Genomic DNA, 18,853 nt, shown 5'->3' with positions numbered 1-18,853 from the left:
GGGAACTTAGGAGACCTTAAATAATACATACGTAACGTTTGTTTTCGGCTGAGAGAAAAATACGGCACTCTACTCTCCCGGCAACTCTCGTATGGACTGCAATATACGCTGAGGCGCAAAACGTCATAGGACAGCGATATGGACACGTATAAATGGTGGTAGTACCGCGTACACAAGGTATAAAGGGGCTATGAATTGACTGAGCTGTAATTTGTACTCAAGTGATTCATGTGAAAAGGCTTCCGACGTAATTATGGCTGTACGACGAGAATTAACAGACTTCGAACATGAAATGGTAGTTGAAGCTAGACACGCCGGACATTCCATTTCAGGAACTGATAGGGAATTCAGTATTTCGCGATCCACAGTGACGAGATCGAATACCAAATTTCAGGCATTACCTCCCACCACGGACAGCGCAGTGGCCGACGATTTTCACTTAACGACGGGGAGCAGTTGCTATTGCTTAGAGTTGTCAGTGCTAACATACAAGCAATAGTGCCTGAAAAAGCCGCAGAACAACGAAGTATCTGTTTGGACAGCTCGGCAAAACCTTTCTCTAATGGCCTACGGGAGCAGACGAGCGACACGAGTGCCTTTGCTTACAGCACAACTTCGCCTGCAGCGCGTCCCCTGGGCTCGTGACCGTAGCGGCTGGACCCTAGACGACTGGAAAAACGCGGCCTTGGTCACATGAGTCGCGATTTCAGTTCGTAAGACGTGATGGTAGGGTTCGACTCTGGCGCAGACCCCGCGAAGCCGTGGACCCAAGTTGTCAACAAGGCATTGTGCAATCTCGTGGTGGCTCCATAATGGTGTGGGCTTTGTTTACATGGATAATTCAAGAACAGTCTTAATCGCATTTATTATTGTTATAATACCGCCAACCGGTTTCAACCCGACGCAGGGGTCATCATCTGGGCGTTTACACCATTGGTCGACCGCTGGTGGTGTCACTCCTGTCTAGATAACGGCAGCTAATCGCTGCTTCTCTCCACGACCATCTTTGTTTACATGGATTGGACTGGGTACTGTGGTGCAACTGAATCGATAATTAAGCGGAAATGGTTATGTGTGGCTACGTCGTGACCATTTGCAGTCAATCATGGACGTCATGTTCCCAAACATCGATGGAATTTTTATGGATGACAATGCGCCATGTCACCGGACCATAGCTGTTTCCGAATGGTTCGCAGAAACATTCTGGACAGGTCGAATGAATGATGTGGCCACCCAGCCCGCCCGACATGAATTCCATCGAACATTTGTGGGACAAAATCGAGACGTCAGTTCACACACAAAATCCTGCAGTGGCAATACTTTGGCAACTGGCCGGCTGTAGAGGCAGTGTGGCTCGATATTTCTGCAGGGCACTTTCAGTGACTTGTTGACTCCATGGCTCATCGACCTGCTGCACTAAAACTCCGTCCGAACAGAGCTTGGAAGGCCCAACGGTACCGATCGGCCGCCGTGTCATCCTCAGCCCACAGGCGTCACTGGATGTGCAAGATGGAGGGGCACGTGCTCAGCACACCGCTCTCCAGGCCGTATGGCAGTTTCCGAGACCGGAGCCGCTATGTCTCACAAGGAGACGGCACGACCGTGGGGTTGAGGATTTGTCCGAAATTTTGTGTGGTGAAAGAGGACCCCTAACACCTCACGTGGTTAAAATCCTAGGACGCACTACCCGGAAAATCTCGGGAAAAAACGATCCAAAGTTTTTTAGGCGCCTTATGAGTATACAATGTTAGTCCATTGCCAAGGTGCCGTCTGGACTAGATGGATAGGGCTCGGACTCTAACGCCAGATGTCTCGGGTTCGATTCCTCCTCCGGCACTTTTTTTTCTTTTGTTTCATTTTCTTTTGTTATTCCACAATTACTCAGAAAGTTTCCCAAACCTACATTATCTTTAACAAATTAGTTACATTATTGAATAAAAATTATTTTCTTTTTGTCCAACAACACAATTCATGGCGGTGGGTTTTCCGTTTTTCATTGTAAAGTATATGAGGAGAATCATTTGGTTTTTAACCAGAATAACAAGTTCGATTGGGGGACATTCAATTTTTATACATACAATAATTATAAACAAGAACATAGCATCGCGAGAGATTTCTTCCGAAGATGTCGATGCAATTACATTATTTTCCATCAACAGCTTTTCATAATACACCACTGCGTCCTTCAATCGTAATTTTGATAGATCACTATGAATGGATTCTTCAGGAATTTCTTCCCCTATTCCAGACGAGCCAGCAACTTCTTCAGTCGACATGTTTAGCCTCGGACCGGAATAATACGTTGAAATTTGAAACGAAACAGGCAGGTCTGTTCACGACGAAATCGAAAAACAAACTGCCGTTTACTTCTCACGGGTCGCGCACAGTCCTATGCGCAGATGACCGTTACAATCCCAAGGGGACGCTTACAAAGCACCTTTAAACCTTGAAACCCCATAAAACGAAATAGATCAACGAACACGAATATTTTTCAGTGAATGAAAATCTTTACTTTCTTGAGCTAAAGCAATGTTTTAAAAGAATGTAGGTTTGAGGAACTTTTTGAATAATTTGTGTAATAACAAAAGAAAATGAAACAGAAGAAAAAAAAGTGCCGGAGTAGGAATCGAACCTGAGACATCTGGCGTATGGGTCCGAGTCCTAACGATCTTTTTTTTTTTTTTTTTTTTCGTTATCGATCGTTGTGTTAGGTCGTTGCGGACGTCGCAAAACATCCTGTTCAAGTTCGGTGGTTGATCCTTCCACTCAGTTTTTTTATTACAGAGGCGAACCGGCTCTCTGACCGAAGACGCCGAGCTACCGTGGCGGCAAACCATCTAGGCCAGACGGGGGCTCGGCAATGGACCAACATTGTATACTCATAAGGCACCCAAGAAACTTTGGATCGACTTTTCCCGGGATTTTCCGGGTAGTGCGTCCTAGGATTTTAACCACGTGAGGTGTTAGGGGTCCTCTTTCATTTCGGACAAATCCCCGACCCCACAGTCGTGCCGTCCAGCCCGACAGCGCTTCGGTGATCTCATGGGAACCGGTGTTACCACTGTGGTAAGGCCGTTGGCGGCTTACTGCTCTATGCTGCGAAAAAATAGGTCAGAGGCGATATGAGGAGGTATTGCTTGATTTCTGTCACCTCAGTGTTATGGTTCTAATGAACTATGGATCTTTACGTGGCAGTGCAGGCAATGTGACCCGCCAATAAACGTTTCGGAATAAATCCACTGAGCGACATATCGTGTAAATTGTCTCGCCCCCCCCCCCCCCCCCCCCCCACACACACACACATCGCGAAGAGTGTGTGGATTAACACGGCAGCTGACGGTGGGTCCTCACTGTACGAGCAGAACACGGTCCAACACTGTCCCAGCGGCGCAGGCTCTGCGCGCTATGACGGCGTGAGGCAGGGTTCATCGACCCCCTGCTGTGACGGCAGCGGGATGACGGCGAGGTGCAGCCGACCCGCGGCTGCAGGAAGCGGCGATGCGGGTCAGGGGGCGGCCGGACACGCGGCCGGTACGTGGCTTTCTGCCTGTAGCCCAGTCGCCACTGGCTAAGCGGGCCCGTCTCTAGCCCGCCACCAGCCGTCGCGATCTGTCTGCCTTCTAATCTGGCTGTGGGCCACCTCTGTAGGTATCCCAAGCATATATTGAGGTAGACCGACGCCACTCGACAGTGGAAGTCCGGAAAGTACGGAATGACGAGTCACACTATACCGTGTGGCAACCCGATGAAAAGGTTTCTCGAGTGCCTGTAGAATCTCACCTGGCAACATGTGTAGTGCCACTACTGAAGTTGGGATGAGGTGGTGTTTCAGTGAGGTTGGGTTCTTCGTGGTTAGGGCTTGGTTCCCCTATTGCCTCTAAGAGAGCTTGGCTCTGAGCACTGTGGGACTTAACATCTGAGGTCATCAGTCCCCTAAAACTTAGAACTACTTAAACCTAACTAACCTAAGCACATCACACACATCCATGCCCGAGGTTAGGATTGTAGGATTGGAACTTGCGACCGTAGCAGTCACGCGGTTCCGGACTGAAGCTCCTAGAACCGCACGGCCACCGCGGCCGGCTCTAAGACAGCCCTAAATGGGGAAAGATATGACGAAAATTTCCAAAATTATGTACTGTGTACAGTAAAGCAACACCTCGGAGACGATGACTGTTTGTGCCAGCATGATGCATCTGTGAGGCAATGGTCTCCACACAATAAATTTCCTGAAATGGACTGGTCGGTCCGTAGTCCTGAACTGAACCCAGCCGAACACCTTTGGGGTGAGTCAGGCCGACGTCGCTCCATATCCCAGCGTCCAACATCGTTACTTTTTCAGGTTTCAACTCTTGAGCAATAAAGGGCTGCTATTCTTCCACAGACGTCCAGGTATATCACTGGAAGTGTCCCCAGCAGAGTTCAAGACCGAGCGAGGTGTCGCAGCGGTTAGCACACTGCGCTCATTACCCTGATTTAGGTTTTCCGTCATTTCCCTGAATCACTTCAGGCAAATGGCGGGATGGTTCCTTTGAAAGGACACTGCCGACTTCCATCACCATCGTTCCCTAATCCTATGGGACCAATGACCTCGCTATTTGGTCCGCTCCCATATATCAACCAGCCACCCAACCAGAGTTTAAGCTATCGGAAAGGTGAAAGGTGGACACGCCTCTTATTAATGTCAGATAGCACGTGACTTGACACTGTCGATCCTGTAGTGAGTCTGATCGCACAAGAAGTGTGCAGAAAGTACAGGTACACACAGCTGTTTGCAGTTTCACATGTGTCAAATTTTTTGTAGTACTTTCTTGATCTTGTATTTAGTTGCAGTCAACTGTCGAAAACAAAAGTTTTCAGGCTATCGACTTCAGTCCATAATAACCTGCTTGTTCCGCTATTGGGGAGATATAAACGAGGCTAGGGTTTGCGTCGGGGGGGGGGGGGGGCAGGAACGATAACCTAACTTCTTTTATACACTGTCCAGTCACTTCAATGTTGCCACCTGTCAAAAGCCTGAATGACCATCTTTCGTAGCGCGAATCGCAGTGAGACATGCAGCAACAAGGTCAGTAGGTTCTGATAGGAACCGTCAGGGATGTGGAGCCCTGCAGACGCCAGTGCCGTGGCAAGCTGTAACGCCGGAAATGCATATCCTCCTATTTCCATCTACTGCACTGCAAATTTTTTTTCCTTATTTTGTTACCTGAAGATATAACATTTCTGTGTCTTTGTATATTGCAATTGTTTTACTATTTGTATATATATGCATTTATGTCGATGTATAATTGGTTTGTTTTGTGAATATTATTTGTATTTATACGCTGGGTCTGGCCTAGGGAAAACTATGATATCGAACGAATACATCGATAGGTCGTGTGGAGAACCAAAGTGTTTAGGATCTTTGGTAGTGTTAACTCTGACGCGTGGAGCGCGGGCAGAGGGGGTCTGGCTGGAGGAGTGCAGTGGAGCAGGTGTGTTGTGTGAAGCTCCCGCGAGTTGCCGCGCTTTCGGGGTTTGGCAGCATGTAATTGCGCTCGACTTGCGATGATAGTTTCTGACATGGTGTCGCGGACGGGAAGCATTAGCTGGCGCACATCAAGAGCCCGTTTCGTCTGGTGACCGTGTCGAGAAGAAGGCGCGCCAACATCCAGCTTTTGCAACAGCGACGGCCGACAATGAGTGACTGTCGCCACCTCCTCGATCGACGGCTTCAAACCTTCAATCAGCCAACAAGGAAGACTGGAAGCACGTAAAGTTTTAGAACTGTATGGCAGACCTCAGCTTTTCAAACTTTTAAAATTGTTGCATCACAAAATTACAGCAATTTAGCATGAACCTTTGTTGCTCATTGTCCCAATTGCATTGCCAAGCAGGGTCCCTTCCTTTTCCGAAATGAGCCCGAGTGTCGTTGAAATTCAAACGCCAGCATCATTCGATTTCAATGCTTTAATTTCAAAGTTCAGTTAAGGTATTCATAGCTGGCTACATTATTTAGATTGCACAAGCACAAATTAAGAGTGCGAGATTTGTTACCGTATTTTAGCTACCTGTGACTGCAGCTCAGCTTGGTACGTATTAAATTTTACTATTGTTAATTGTTCAGAATCATTTAATTCAAGTTCAAAGTTAAATTTCTTATTTCTAAATTGCGTAGATTCAAGTAGCTATTGAAATGATTGTTGAGGCAGTCCAAGACTAACCGTATTTTACTGAATTTCGATGTGCTTCAGAAAGAGAGCTCACTATTAACTCCAGTCACTAAATTAACTTTCGATTTTCCGGTTTTAATAATTCTTTTGCTAAATTAAGTCAGAGTGTAGCGAAATTTATTACTTCTGACAAACTTTCAGTTTTCACACTACACGTGTCAACCTTCAGTTGCCACGCTTCTAGTGCTAATTATATGTGTAATAACCTTTCTTTTTTCAGTTACTATAGTAATTGTCCTTAGGACTGGCGACCGTAAATTCCCCCAAATCTCAAATATCTAATTACCGCTAGTTAATTGTTAATGTAACGGCCGCACATTTGCTTTCTTTATTAACTTTACCCCTTTTCAAAATTAATTTACACCAGTTTCATTTGCATTTTTCCTTTCATTTAGATGTAACCCCTTCCTCCCTCTTTACCGACAAATTGACTTCGGTGACAATTGCTTTTCCCAAATTTCCATTAGGTACACGCGATTTTAATTTTTCACTGTCATTAAGGTCGATAAGTGAGGGGGAGGTTACAAAGCTCCGCTATGTTTCTCGGTTGATGATCCATGGCTGTACCAGCCCATGCAGGTGGTCCCACGGAGTTTCGATTGGATTTAAATCCGGGGAGATGGATGGCCACGAGAGTACAGTTGAGTCAACTAGGTGCTCTTCGAACCACACGTTGCTTTGGCGTGCTGGTAGATGTCATCTTGCTGACGAAAAACAAACTGCTTAAAGGAGTAGACTTGGTTCCCAAAAATAGATGCGTCGCTGTGTTCAAGCATTGTCCCTTCCAGAATGACGAGATCGTCCAGGGCATTGCCCCGGCCTGCACCCTTCCAACATTTGTTTCAGGGTTTCTGTTTTCAGACATTCCACGCCAAACCCGCCAACGGCCATCAGTGCGATTGAGCATAAAACATGATTCATCTGAGAAGGCTACCTGTCGCCTCTAGTGAACACCCAGCCGTCGTTGTCGACGAACAGCAGTCAGCATAGGTGCGGAGGTCTGTACGCAGCAACTTTCGCTGAACGGCGTTGGACAGTAACTGTTGGTAACCCCTTCGTTCGTCTGGATGCTCAGTTGCCCAAGAGTTGCACGCTTGTTCACTCTTACACGTCTTCGCAGCCCTCATTCATCTTGGTCCTCTGAGCCCCAGTTTTAGATTGCACCATTTTGCCATGCGCAGTATTCATTAACCACGACGGTGCCCAAACCGTTTACAAAGCCGTTCCACAAATGCTTCCGCGCTTGGCCCGAAAGCCAATGATCACGCCCTTTTGGACGTTAGATATATCGCTCCGTTGCAACACTACGACAACGACTGCATTGTTTTCGTGTACCCCGACACAATTTATACGCCGTCCACTGCCGATGCTGCCACCTGCCGTCTGTGAGTGGTTATTGCACGTCGACGTCGTACAAAGGTTGGATGGTTGATTCCGCGGAGGGGACCAGACAGCGAGGATATCGGTCCCATCGGATTAGGGAAGGATGGGGAAGTATGTCGGCCGTGCCCTTCCGTAGGAACCATCCCGGCCTTTTCCTGAAGCGATTTAGGGAAATCACGGGTTGCCGGAGGCGGGTTTCAACCACCGTCCTCCCGGATGCGAGTCCGGTGTGATAGCCATTGCGCCACCTAGTTCGGCGAAGTCGTACATACGTGTTGGGCACACTAAAGTGACCTGACCGCGTATCTTACGACGCTGCAACTTTGGCTTAATCATTTCATGATAATACACTATGTGATCAAAAGTATCCGGACACCCCCAAAAACATACGTTTCCCATGTTAGGCCCATTGTGTTGTCACCTACTGGCAGGTACTCCACATCAGCGACCTCAGTAGTCATTACACATTGTAAGAGAGAGCAGAATGGCCGGCAGTTGTGGCCGAGCGGTTCTAGGCGCTTCAGTCCGGAACCGCGCTGCTGCTGCGGTCGCAGGGTCGAATCCTGCCTCGGGCATGGTTGTGTGTGCTTTCCTTAGGTTAGTGAGGTTTAACTAGTTCTAACTCTAAGGGACTGATGATCTCAGATGTTGTCCCATAGTGTTCAAAACCATATGAACCATTTTTAGAGCGGAATGGGGCGCTCCGCGGAACTCACGGAATTCGGACTTATGTCATACGTCTGTAGAGGAGATTTCCACACTCCTAAACATCCATAGGTCCATTCTTTCCGATGTGATAGTGAAGAGGAAACGTGAAGGGACGCATACAGCACAAAAGCGTACAGGCCGAACTCGTCTGTTGACAGAGAGACGGCCGACAGTCTATCCAGATTACCACACAGGACTTCCAGTCTGTATAAGGATCCGCTGCAAGTACTATGAGAGTTAGGTGGTAGGTGAGAAAACTTGGATTTAATGATCGAGCGGCTGCTCATAAGCCACACATCACTCCGATAATGCCAAACGATGCCTCGCTTGGTGTAAGGAGCGTAAAAATTGGACGATTGAACAGTGGAAAAACGTTATGTGGAGTGACGAATGACTGTACACAATGTGGCGATCCAATGGCAGGGTGTGGGTATGGCGAATGTCCGGTAAACGTCATCTGCCAGCGTGTGTAGTACTAACAGTAAGAAAAAAAATGGCTCTGAGCACTATGGGACTCAACTGCTGAGGTCATTAGTCCCCTAGAACTTAGAACTAGTTAAACCTAACTAACCTAAGGACATCACAAACATCCATGCCCGCGGCAGGATTCGAACCTGCGACCGTAGCGGTCTTGCGGTTCCAGACTGCAGCGCCTTTAACCGCACGGCCACTTCGGCCGGCGCTAACAGTAAGATTCGGAGGCGGTGGTGTTATGGTGTGGTCGTGCTTTTGATGGAGGGGGCTTGCACCCCTTGTTGTTTTGCGTCGCACTATTACAGCACAGGCCTACATTGATGTTTTAAGCACCTTCTTACTTCCCACTGTTGAAGAGCAATTTGGGGATGGCGATTCAACACGACTGGGCACCTGTTCATAACGCACGGCCTGTGGCGAAGTGGTTACACGACAATAACGTCCCTGTAATGTACTGGCCTGCACAGAGTCCTGACATGAATCCCATAGAACACCTTTGGGATGTTTTGGAACGCCGACAACGTGCCAGGCCTCACCGACCGACATCGATACCTCAGTACAGCACTCCGTGGAGAATTGGCTGGCATTCCCCAAGAAACCTTCAAGCACCTGATTGAACGTATGGCTTAGCATTACCGATAGAGGGCGCCACGGACTTTTAAGTCATTTTGAGCCAGGAGTCCGGATACTTTTGATTACGTAGTGTATAAGGCTTCATCAGTTTTATGGGAGTTTGCAAATGGTCATTATAGACCGAAATCGACTGACGATAATTTGCTTGTGATCGTTAAACAGAATTAAGGGAAAGTTCTGTACTTCCCTGATGCCTGCTTTATTCCCGGCTTTGTCGTATGTTGTAAGGGATCGTTGTGCATTGTATTAGTTTGGAGTTCAGGTGAAATCAGCTGGTACGAGACGCAGCGCAGCTGGACTCTGCGATCGCTGAGGCCGTCGCGATGTGTCGTCCCCTCTCAGAATAAGTTCTCCACTTGCTCCTGCGGCGTCCGTTTCGTCCCTGCGATCACGGCATGTGTTCCAGTAGGTCACCGCAGCGTTTCCAGCCGCAATGCGGGAAAACCAGTCGGCGCTGCGGAAAAAGCCGCGGGGCTCACGCCGGGCCGGTCGCGCCTTCGATTCCGGATGCCCGCATTTCTCGCCGGAAGCGGCGCTCGCTAGGCAGCTCCGCCTCGTGAGCCACTGTGCGACCGGGCGCACCGGTCATCCAACAGTGAGGGCGGGAGGGGGGTGTTGACAACACGCGCTGAGGGACAAAAGTCTTCGGATACCTCCCAATATTGTGTCGAAATTCCTGTCGCCTGCCGCAGTGAAGCACCTCGACGTTGTTGTTGTGGTCTTCAGTCCTGAGACTGGTTTGATGCAGCTCTCCATGCTACTCTATCCTGTGCAAGCTTCTTCATCTCCCAGTACTTACTGCAACCTACATCCTTCTGAATCTGCTTAGTGTATTCATCTCTCGGTCTCCCTCTACGATTTGTACCCTCCACGCTGCCCTCCAGTACCAAATTGGTGATCTCTTGATGCCTCAGGACATGTCCTACCAACCGATCCCATCTTCTAGTCAAGTTGTGCCACAAACTCCTCTTCTCCCGAATTCTATTCAATACCTCCTCATTAGTTATGTGATCTACCAATATAATCTTCAGCATTCTTCTGTAGCACCACATTTCGAAAGCATCTATTCTCTTCTTGTCCAAACTACTTATCGTCCACGTTTCACTTCCATCCATAGCTACACTCCACACAAATACTTTCAGAAACGACTTCCTGACACTTAAATCTATACTCGATGTTAACAAATTTCTCTTCTTCAGAAACGCTTTCCTTGCTATTGCCAGTGTACATTTTATCTCCCCTCTACTTCGACCATCATCAGTTATTTTGCCCCCCAAATAGCAAAACTCCTTTACTACTTTAAGTGTCTCATTTCCTAATATAATTCCCTCAGCATCACCCGATTTAATTCGGCTACATTCCATGATCCTCGGTTTGCTTTTGTTGATGTTCATCTTATACCCTCCTTTCAAGACACTGTCCATGCCGTTCAACTGCTCTTCTCTGCTCAACTCTCCTCGACGTGTCGTGGACTAAAGAAGTCTTTGGATGCCCCCTACAGAAATACTGAGCCTCTATAGCGTTCATAATTGGGGAAGTGCCGCCGGTTCAGACCTCTCGATTATGCACTACAAATGTTCGATGGGATTCATCTCGGGAGATCGGGGTGGTCAAATAATTCACTCGAACTGTACTCGATGTTCTTCAAACCAGTCGTGAACAAAGGTGGCCCGGCCACACGGCGCGTTGTCATCCGTAAAAATTCCAGCGTTTTTTGGGAACATTACGTCGATGAATGGATGCAAATGGTTCGCAAGTAGTCGAACATACAGGGCTCTGTCCTCTTTTAGGATACTGATGCGCGGCGTGGGATCCTTACCAGATTGAGCTGACGGAGTGCATCGAAAAAGTTCAAAGAAGGGCATCACGTTTTGTATTATGACGAAATATGGTAGACAGTATCACAGAAATGATACAGGATTTGGGCTGGACATCATTAAAAGAAAGGCGTTTTTCGTTGCAACGGAACCTTCTTACGAAATTCCAATCACCAACTTTCTCCTACGAATGCGAAAACATTTTGTCGGCACCGAGCTATATAGGGAGAAACGATAAAATAAGGGAAATCAGACCTCGCACGGAAAGATACGTGTGTTCGTTCTTTCCGCGCGCTGTAAGAGATCGGAATAACAGAGAATTGTGAAGGTGGTTCGATGAACCTTCTACCAGGCACTTAAATGTGATTTGCGGAGTATCTACGAGGGTTGTTTTTTTAAGTAAGGGCCGTTTTTATTTCTTAGAAAAGATACAAATACTTTTGTAAAAAAACTTTTATTTTCTGATTCTACGCACTTTTACCTATTTTTCTACATAGTTGCCTTGTTTATTTAAGCACTTGTCATACCGTAAAGCTAAGTTTTTAATTCCCTCTTCAAAGAATTCGGCCGCCTGCTCCAACAGCCAAGAGTTCACGGCTGCTTTCACTTCATCGTCGTCATTGAAGCGCTGCCCGCCAAGATGGTGTTTCAGGTACCGGAAAAGGTGAAAATCGCTAGGAGCAGGGTCGGGGCTGTATGGTGCATGGTCCAAAACTTCCCAGCCAAAAGAATCAATCAAATCCCGAGTCTTTTGAGAGGTGTGAGGCCTACCGTTATCGTGCAGGAGCAAAACTCCTTGTGTCAGCATGCCGCTCCTTTTGTTTTGAGTTGCTCTGCGGAGCTTCTTTAGAGTTGCACAGTAGGCATCTGAGTTGATTGTCGTCCTCGTGGCATAAAGTCCACTAGCAAAACACCGCACTGGTCCCAGAACACAGTTGCCATAATCTTGCGCTTTGACAGCGTCTGTTTGGCTTTGACCTTGACGGGTGAGGTTGGGTGTCGCCATTCCATCGATTGTCGCTTGCTTTCGGGAGTGATATGGGATACCCATGTTTCATATCCAGTGACAATTTGACTCGACATGTCATCCCCTTCTTCCTCGTAACGAATCAAAAAGTCCAATGAAGTGGCAAATCTCTTCCCTTTGTGGTCCTCTGTGAGGAGTCTGGGTACCCACCGAGAACACAGTTTCTTAAAGTTTGGGTTTTCAGACACAATTTTGTACAAAACCGATCTTGAAACTTGTGGAAATTCCAAAGAAAGAGTGGAAATTGTGAATCTTCTGTCCTCACGAATCTTTGTTTCGACTGCAACCACCAAATCATCAGTGATCACAGAGAGCCGGCCTGAGCGCTCTTCGTCATGGACGTTTTGACGGCCATTTTTAAACTCTCTAACCCACTGACGCACTTTACCTTCACTCATTGCATTCGAGCCATAAACTTCTGTTAACTGACGATGAATTTCTGCAGCTGATAGGCTTCTCTCGGTCAAAAAACGTATCACTGACCGTATCTCACACGCGGCGGGCGATTCAATAATCGTAAACATTATAAAGTAGCACAGCGATGCGTACACGGCAGCTACAGAGCTGCAACTTGCGTCAGTGTGAACGGGAAGAATGCCGGCAAGTGGCGCGGTGGCTTGTAGCGGCGCCCGCGCGAACTACGGGGCTATACGCGCGAACGGCCCTTACTTAAAAAACAACCCTCGTATGTAGATGTAGATTCCAGTAAACACGACCCATACCATTATACAGCGACCAGTAGCTTGCATGCTGCCTTGGTGACAACTTGGGTCCGTGCCTTCGTGTGGTGTGCGCCACAGTGGAACCCTACCACCATTTCTTAGTAACTGAAATCGAGACTCATCTGACATGGCGATGGTTTTCCAGTCGTCTAGGACCCAACCGATATGGTCACGACCCCAGGAGAGGCGCTACATGCGATGTCGTGCTGTTCCAGTCGCGTCGGTCGTCTGCTATCGTATCCTAGGAACGCCAAATTTCGCCGCACTGTCCTACCGAATACGTACGTCGTACATAGCACCTAGATTTCTGCGATTATTTCATGCTGTGTTGCTTGGTCTGTTAGCACTGACAATTCTACTCAAACGTTGCTGCTCGCGGTCGTTAAGTGAAGCCCAAGAGCATTGCCTGTGCTGAGAGGTAATGCCGGAAATGTGGTATTCTAGGGACACTTTTGACACTGTGGATCAAGGAATATTGAATTCCCTAACGATTTCCGAAATGCAATGTATGACTGAGTACCTTTCATCTACATCTACATCCATACTCCGCAAGCCACCTGACGGTGTGTGGCGGAGGGTACCTTGAGTACCTCTATCGGTTCTCCCTTCTATTCCAGTCTCGTATTGTTCGTGGAAAGAAGGATTGTCGGTATGCCTCTGTGTGGGCTCTAATCTCTCTGATTTTATCCTCATGGTCTCTTCGCGAGATATACGTAGGAGGGAGCAATATACTGCTTGACTCTTCGGTGAAGGTATGTTCTCGAAACTTTGACAAAAGCCCGTACCGAGCTACTGAGCGTCTCTCCTGCAGAGTCTTCCACTGGAGTTTATCTATCATCTCCGTAACGCTTTCGCGATTACTAAATGATCCTGTAACGAAGCGCGCTGCTCTCCGTTGGATCTTCTCTATATCTTCTATCAACGTCCGCGTTCAAAGTTTGTTAATTCTTGTTGTGCGGCCATACTCACTTCGGAAAGCTTTTCACTCGAATCACCCGAGTATAAATGACAGCTCCGCCAATGCACTGCTCTTTTATACCTTATGTATGCGATTCCACCGCCATTATACCGCTGTGCCTTGGCTTTTGTCATCTCAGTGTAGACTGCCCTCTGCACTAAATCCGCTACGCAGTGAACGCGGCGTGTGACGAACGTGGAACTGGAGCGAAAACAAATGTGCGCAGAGTACAAGCAAAACGCCACGTAAATAGTGCTGAAGGTGGCAGGGGTGAAATACAGGGAGCGAAAGGCTATTTACAATTTGTACAGAAACCAGATGGCAGTTGTGAGGGTCGAGGGGCGTGAAAGGGAGGCGGTGGTTGGGAGGACGGGGGGGTCAAACAGGGTTGTAGCCTCTCCCCAATGCTATTCAATCTGTATATTGAGCAAGCAGTAAAGGAAAGAAAAGAGAAATTCGGAGTAGGAATTAAAATCAATGGAGAAGAAATAGAAACTTTAAGGTTCGCCGATGACATTGTAATTCTATCAGAGACAGCAAAGGACCTGGAAGAGCAGCTGAACGGAATGGACAGTGTCTTGAAAGGAGGATATAAGATGAACATCAACAAAAGCAAAACGAGGATAATGGAATGCAGTCGAATTGAATCGTGTGATGCTGAGGGAATTATATTAGGAAATGAGACGCTTAAAGTAGTAAAAGAGTTTTGCTATTCGGGCAGCAAAATAACTAATGATGGTCGAAGTAGAGAGGATATAAAATGTAGACTGGCAGTGGCAAGGAAGGCGTTTCTGAGGAAGAGAAATTTGTTAACATCAAGTATAGATGTAAGTGTTAGGAAGTCGTTTCTGAAAGTATTTGTATGGAGTGTAGCCATGTATGGAAGTGAAATATGGACGACAAGTAGTTTGGACAAGAAGAGAATAGGAGCTTTCGAAATGTGGTGCTACAGAAGAATGCTGAAGATTAGATGGGTAGCACACGTAACTAATGGGGAAGTAGTGAACAGAATTGGGAAGAAGAGAAATTTGTGGCACAACTTGACCAGAACAAGGGATCGGTTTGTAGGACATATCCTGAGGCATCAAGAGATCACCAATTTAGTATTGGAGGGCAGCGTGGAAGGTAAAAATCGTAGAGGGAGACCAAGAAATGAATACACTAAACAGAATCAGAAGGATGTAGGTTGCAGTAGGTACTGGGAGATGAAGAACCTTGCGCAGGATAGAGTAGCATGGAGAGCTGCATCAAACCAGTCTCTAGACTGAAGACCACAACAACAACCAACCAACAGTGCTGTACAGAAAGGCTCCAACTTCATGCTGTGTACCTCGATTTCCGTAAGATATTCGGTACAGAAACTCACAAACGTGGTAAGGATCGGTCTACCTGAAACACTCGGTTAGGTGAAGATGGAAAAAATGTTCAAATGTGTGTGAAATCTTATGGGACTTCAGTCCCTAAGGTTACACACTACTTGACCTAAATTATCCTAAGGACAAACACACACCACCATGCCCGAGGGAGGACTCGAACCTCCGCCGGGACCAGCCGCACAGTCCATGACTGCAGCGCCACAGACGGCTCGGTTAATCCCGCGCGGCGAAGATGGAAAACTGATAACCAGATGACTCCGATATTGTGACTGGTCTCAGGCAAGGATATGGTTTATCTACTAGCCTGTACTATTTCGCCCTTGGAAAGAACATACCTGTGACTTTTAAAGAAAACTTAGAAGGACTCCAAGTAGACGGGAGGACTCTCGCATGTGTTGACTACGCGGAGCACTGAAGAAGAATGGCTAGGGTAATGGAGATGGCCGCCAGCAACTTCGGCCCACTCATAATCGAAGTCAAGACGGAGTACCTCGTTACGAGTCGTCAGCAAGGTCAGGAGACTGAACTACTACATTCACTGCGGGTGAGAGACTGGTCCCACAAGACAATACGGGAATTTAACACCTGGGAGCATTTTTCGCGGAGAACTCATCATATGAAGTAGAGATCAACGGCGGGTTACAGGCAGGAAACTGATTGTTTTACAGCTCAACATAAGGGATTCGGTCCAAGGGCCTCTTGAGTTGGTTCAGGATTCGGCTATATAAAAATACTGTTGTCAGACGTGGAGCATCCGAAATCAAGCCATTCATAAATTTCACTTATCTGGGACAAAACTGTCGCGGAAGATCTTTGGTACAATGTCGGACTCCAACACGGTTGAATGGAGGATCGGACACAGTCATGAGCTAGACGATCTGTACCGAGATGCCAATACGGCAGGAGTCATTAAGAGGCAAGTGACTATAGTGCGCTGGACAAGTGACTCAACTGGTGGCCATGGAAGTTCCAGGGTTTCATCGTCACAGATCGGAGACCGCTGGGAGGGCCAAGGAAGACGCGCAGGAATGGCCTCCGTGAAGACCTGCGACAGTCAGAGATAGGTGTGGACGGATGGTGGACGATAGCAGGGACAGTAGACAATGGAGAAGGAGACTTGTAACAGTGCGCGGTCCATTGAAAGCGATTCGACAGAGTACCGCTCTGTCGTTTACTGAACAAAATACCGGGTTGCCAAGCAAAGTGGTTCCGGGAGACTGGGCATGAGTAATGTTTTCACCATTACAGAAATACCAGATCGAAGAAGAGTAAAGAATTTAGAAAAACATCTCGCTTTTATGTACTTTCATAAGGAGCTTCACAGGCTACATCGGATAAAATTACGACAAATATTAGAAAAATAGCTATCCATCGCACCTAATTTTGGTTATGAGTAAACTATAAAAACACTAATTTTGGCATACTCACAGGAATTAAAAGAAGTGAGTAAATTCTGTTGAAGATAAAACTTAGATGAGTACGTAACTTATCAACCATTCTTTTTGATGTATACACTGAAGCGCCAATGAAACTGGTATAGGCATGCATATTCAAATGCAGAGATATGTAAAAAGGCAGAACACGCCACTGCAGTCGGAAACGCCTATATAAGACAACATGTGTCTGGAACAGTTGTTAGTTCGGTTACTGCTGCCACAGTGGGTGTTATAGTCGGCGCACGACCGATGGGAGACAGCATCTCCGAGGTAGCGATGAAGTGGGGATTTCCCGTACGTCCGTTTCACGAGTGTACCGTGAATATGAGGAATCCAGTAAAACATCAAACCTCCGACGTCGCTGTGGCCGGAAACAGATACTGGAAGAACGGGACCAACGAAGGCAGAAGAGAATCGTTCTACGTGACGGGAGTGAAACACTTCCGTAAATTGCGGCAGATTTCAATGCTGGGTCCTAAACAACTGTCAGCGTGCGAGCCATTCAACGAAACATAATGAGTGTACAGAATGAGATTTTCACTCTGCAGCGGAGTGTGCGCTGATATGAAACTTCCTGACAGATTAAAACTGTGTGCCGGACCGAGACTCGAACTCGAGACCTTTGGCTTTCGCAGGCAGGTCCTCTACCACCTGAGTTATCCAAGCACGACTCACGACCCCTGCTCGCAGCTTCAATTCTGCCAGTACCTCGTCTCCTACCACAGGTCCCGAGTTCCAGTCTCGGTCCGGCTCACAGTTTGAATCTGTCAGGAAGTTTCATAATGGGTACTTGATGACTGCAAGATACAAAGCTTTGCGCCTCGCCTGGGCCCGTCAACGCCGACATTGGACCGTTGATGATTGGAAACACGTTGCCTGGCGACGCGAGTGTCGTTTCAAATTATATCAATCGGATGGACGTGTACGGGTATGGAGAGAATCTCATGAATTCATGGACCCTGCATGTCATCAGGGGACTGTTCAAGCTGATGGAAGCTGGTAATGGTGTGGGGCGTGTGCAGTTGGAGTGATATGGGACGCCTGATACGTTTAGATACGACTTTAACAGGAGACACGTATGTAAGCATCCCGTCTGATCACCTGCATCTATTCATGTCCATTGTGAAATCCGATGCATTTGGGCATTCCAGCAGGACAATGCGACACCCCACACGTCCAGAATTGCTACAGAGTGGCTCCAGGAACATTCTTCTGAGTTTAGACACTTCCTCTGGCCACCAAACGCCCCAGACAGGAACATTATTGAGCATATCTGGAATGCGTTCCAACGTGCTGTTCAGAAGAGATCTCCTCTCCACGTACTCTTACGGATTCATGGACAGCCCTGCAGGATTCATGGTTGCTTCCAGCACTACTTCAGACATTACTGAGTCCATTCTACGTCGTGTTGCGGCAGTTCTGCGTGTTCGAGGGGGCCCTGCAGGATATTAGCCAGGTCTACTAGTTTCTTTGGCTCTTCAGTGTAAATCAATAGTTAAATATACAGATTTACAATGTACGTCAGATATTTTTACAGACCGGTAGATCGATATAGTTTTAAGATAGGCGCGCAGTCCGGAACCGCGCGACTGCTACGGTCGCAAAAATGGCTCTGAGCACTATGGGACTTAACTTCTAAGGTCATCAGTCCCCTAGAAGTTAGAACTACTTAAACCTAACTAACCTAAGGACATCACACACATCCATGCCCGAGGCAGGATTCGAACCTGCGACCGCAGCAGTCGCGCGGTTCCAGACTGTAGCGCCTTTAACCGCTTGGCCACTCCGGCCGGCGCTACGGTCGCAGGTTCGAATCCTGCCTCGGGCATGGATCTGTGTGATGTCCTTACGTTAGTTAGGTTTAAGTAGTTCTAAGTTCTAGGGGACTGTTGACCACAGTAGTTAAGTCCCATAGTGCTCAGAGCCAGTTTCTAGATGTATCGACGACCGACAGTGACGTTTTTTCTTTTAAATATCGATATATCGTATTCTCGATATATTTAAAAATACCAACAGTCCTAGTACAGACGTCGTGCCTGATGACAACTTGTTTACAGGGGAGAAACCACAGCATCAGGCAAACAGAAGACAGAACGAGTTCGGGTGT

Source organism: Schistocerca americana, chromosome 9 (assembly GCF_021461395.2).
Source record: "Schistocerca americana isolate TAMUIC-IGC-003095 chromosome 9, iqSchAmer2.1, whole genome shotgun sequence".
In the NCBI taxonomy this organism is placed as follows: domain Eukaryota; kingdom Metazoa; phylum Arthropoda; class Insecta; order Orthoptera; family Acrididae; genus Schistocerca; species Schistocerca americana.
This window is presented reverse-complemented; position numbering follows the sequence as displayed.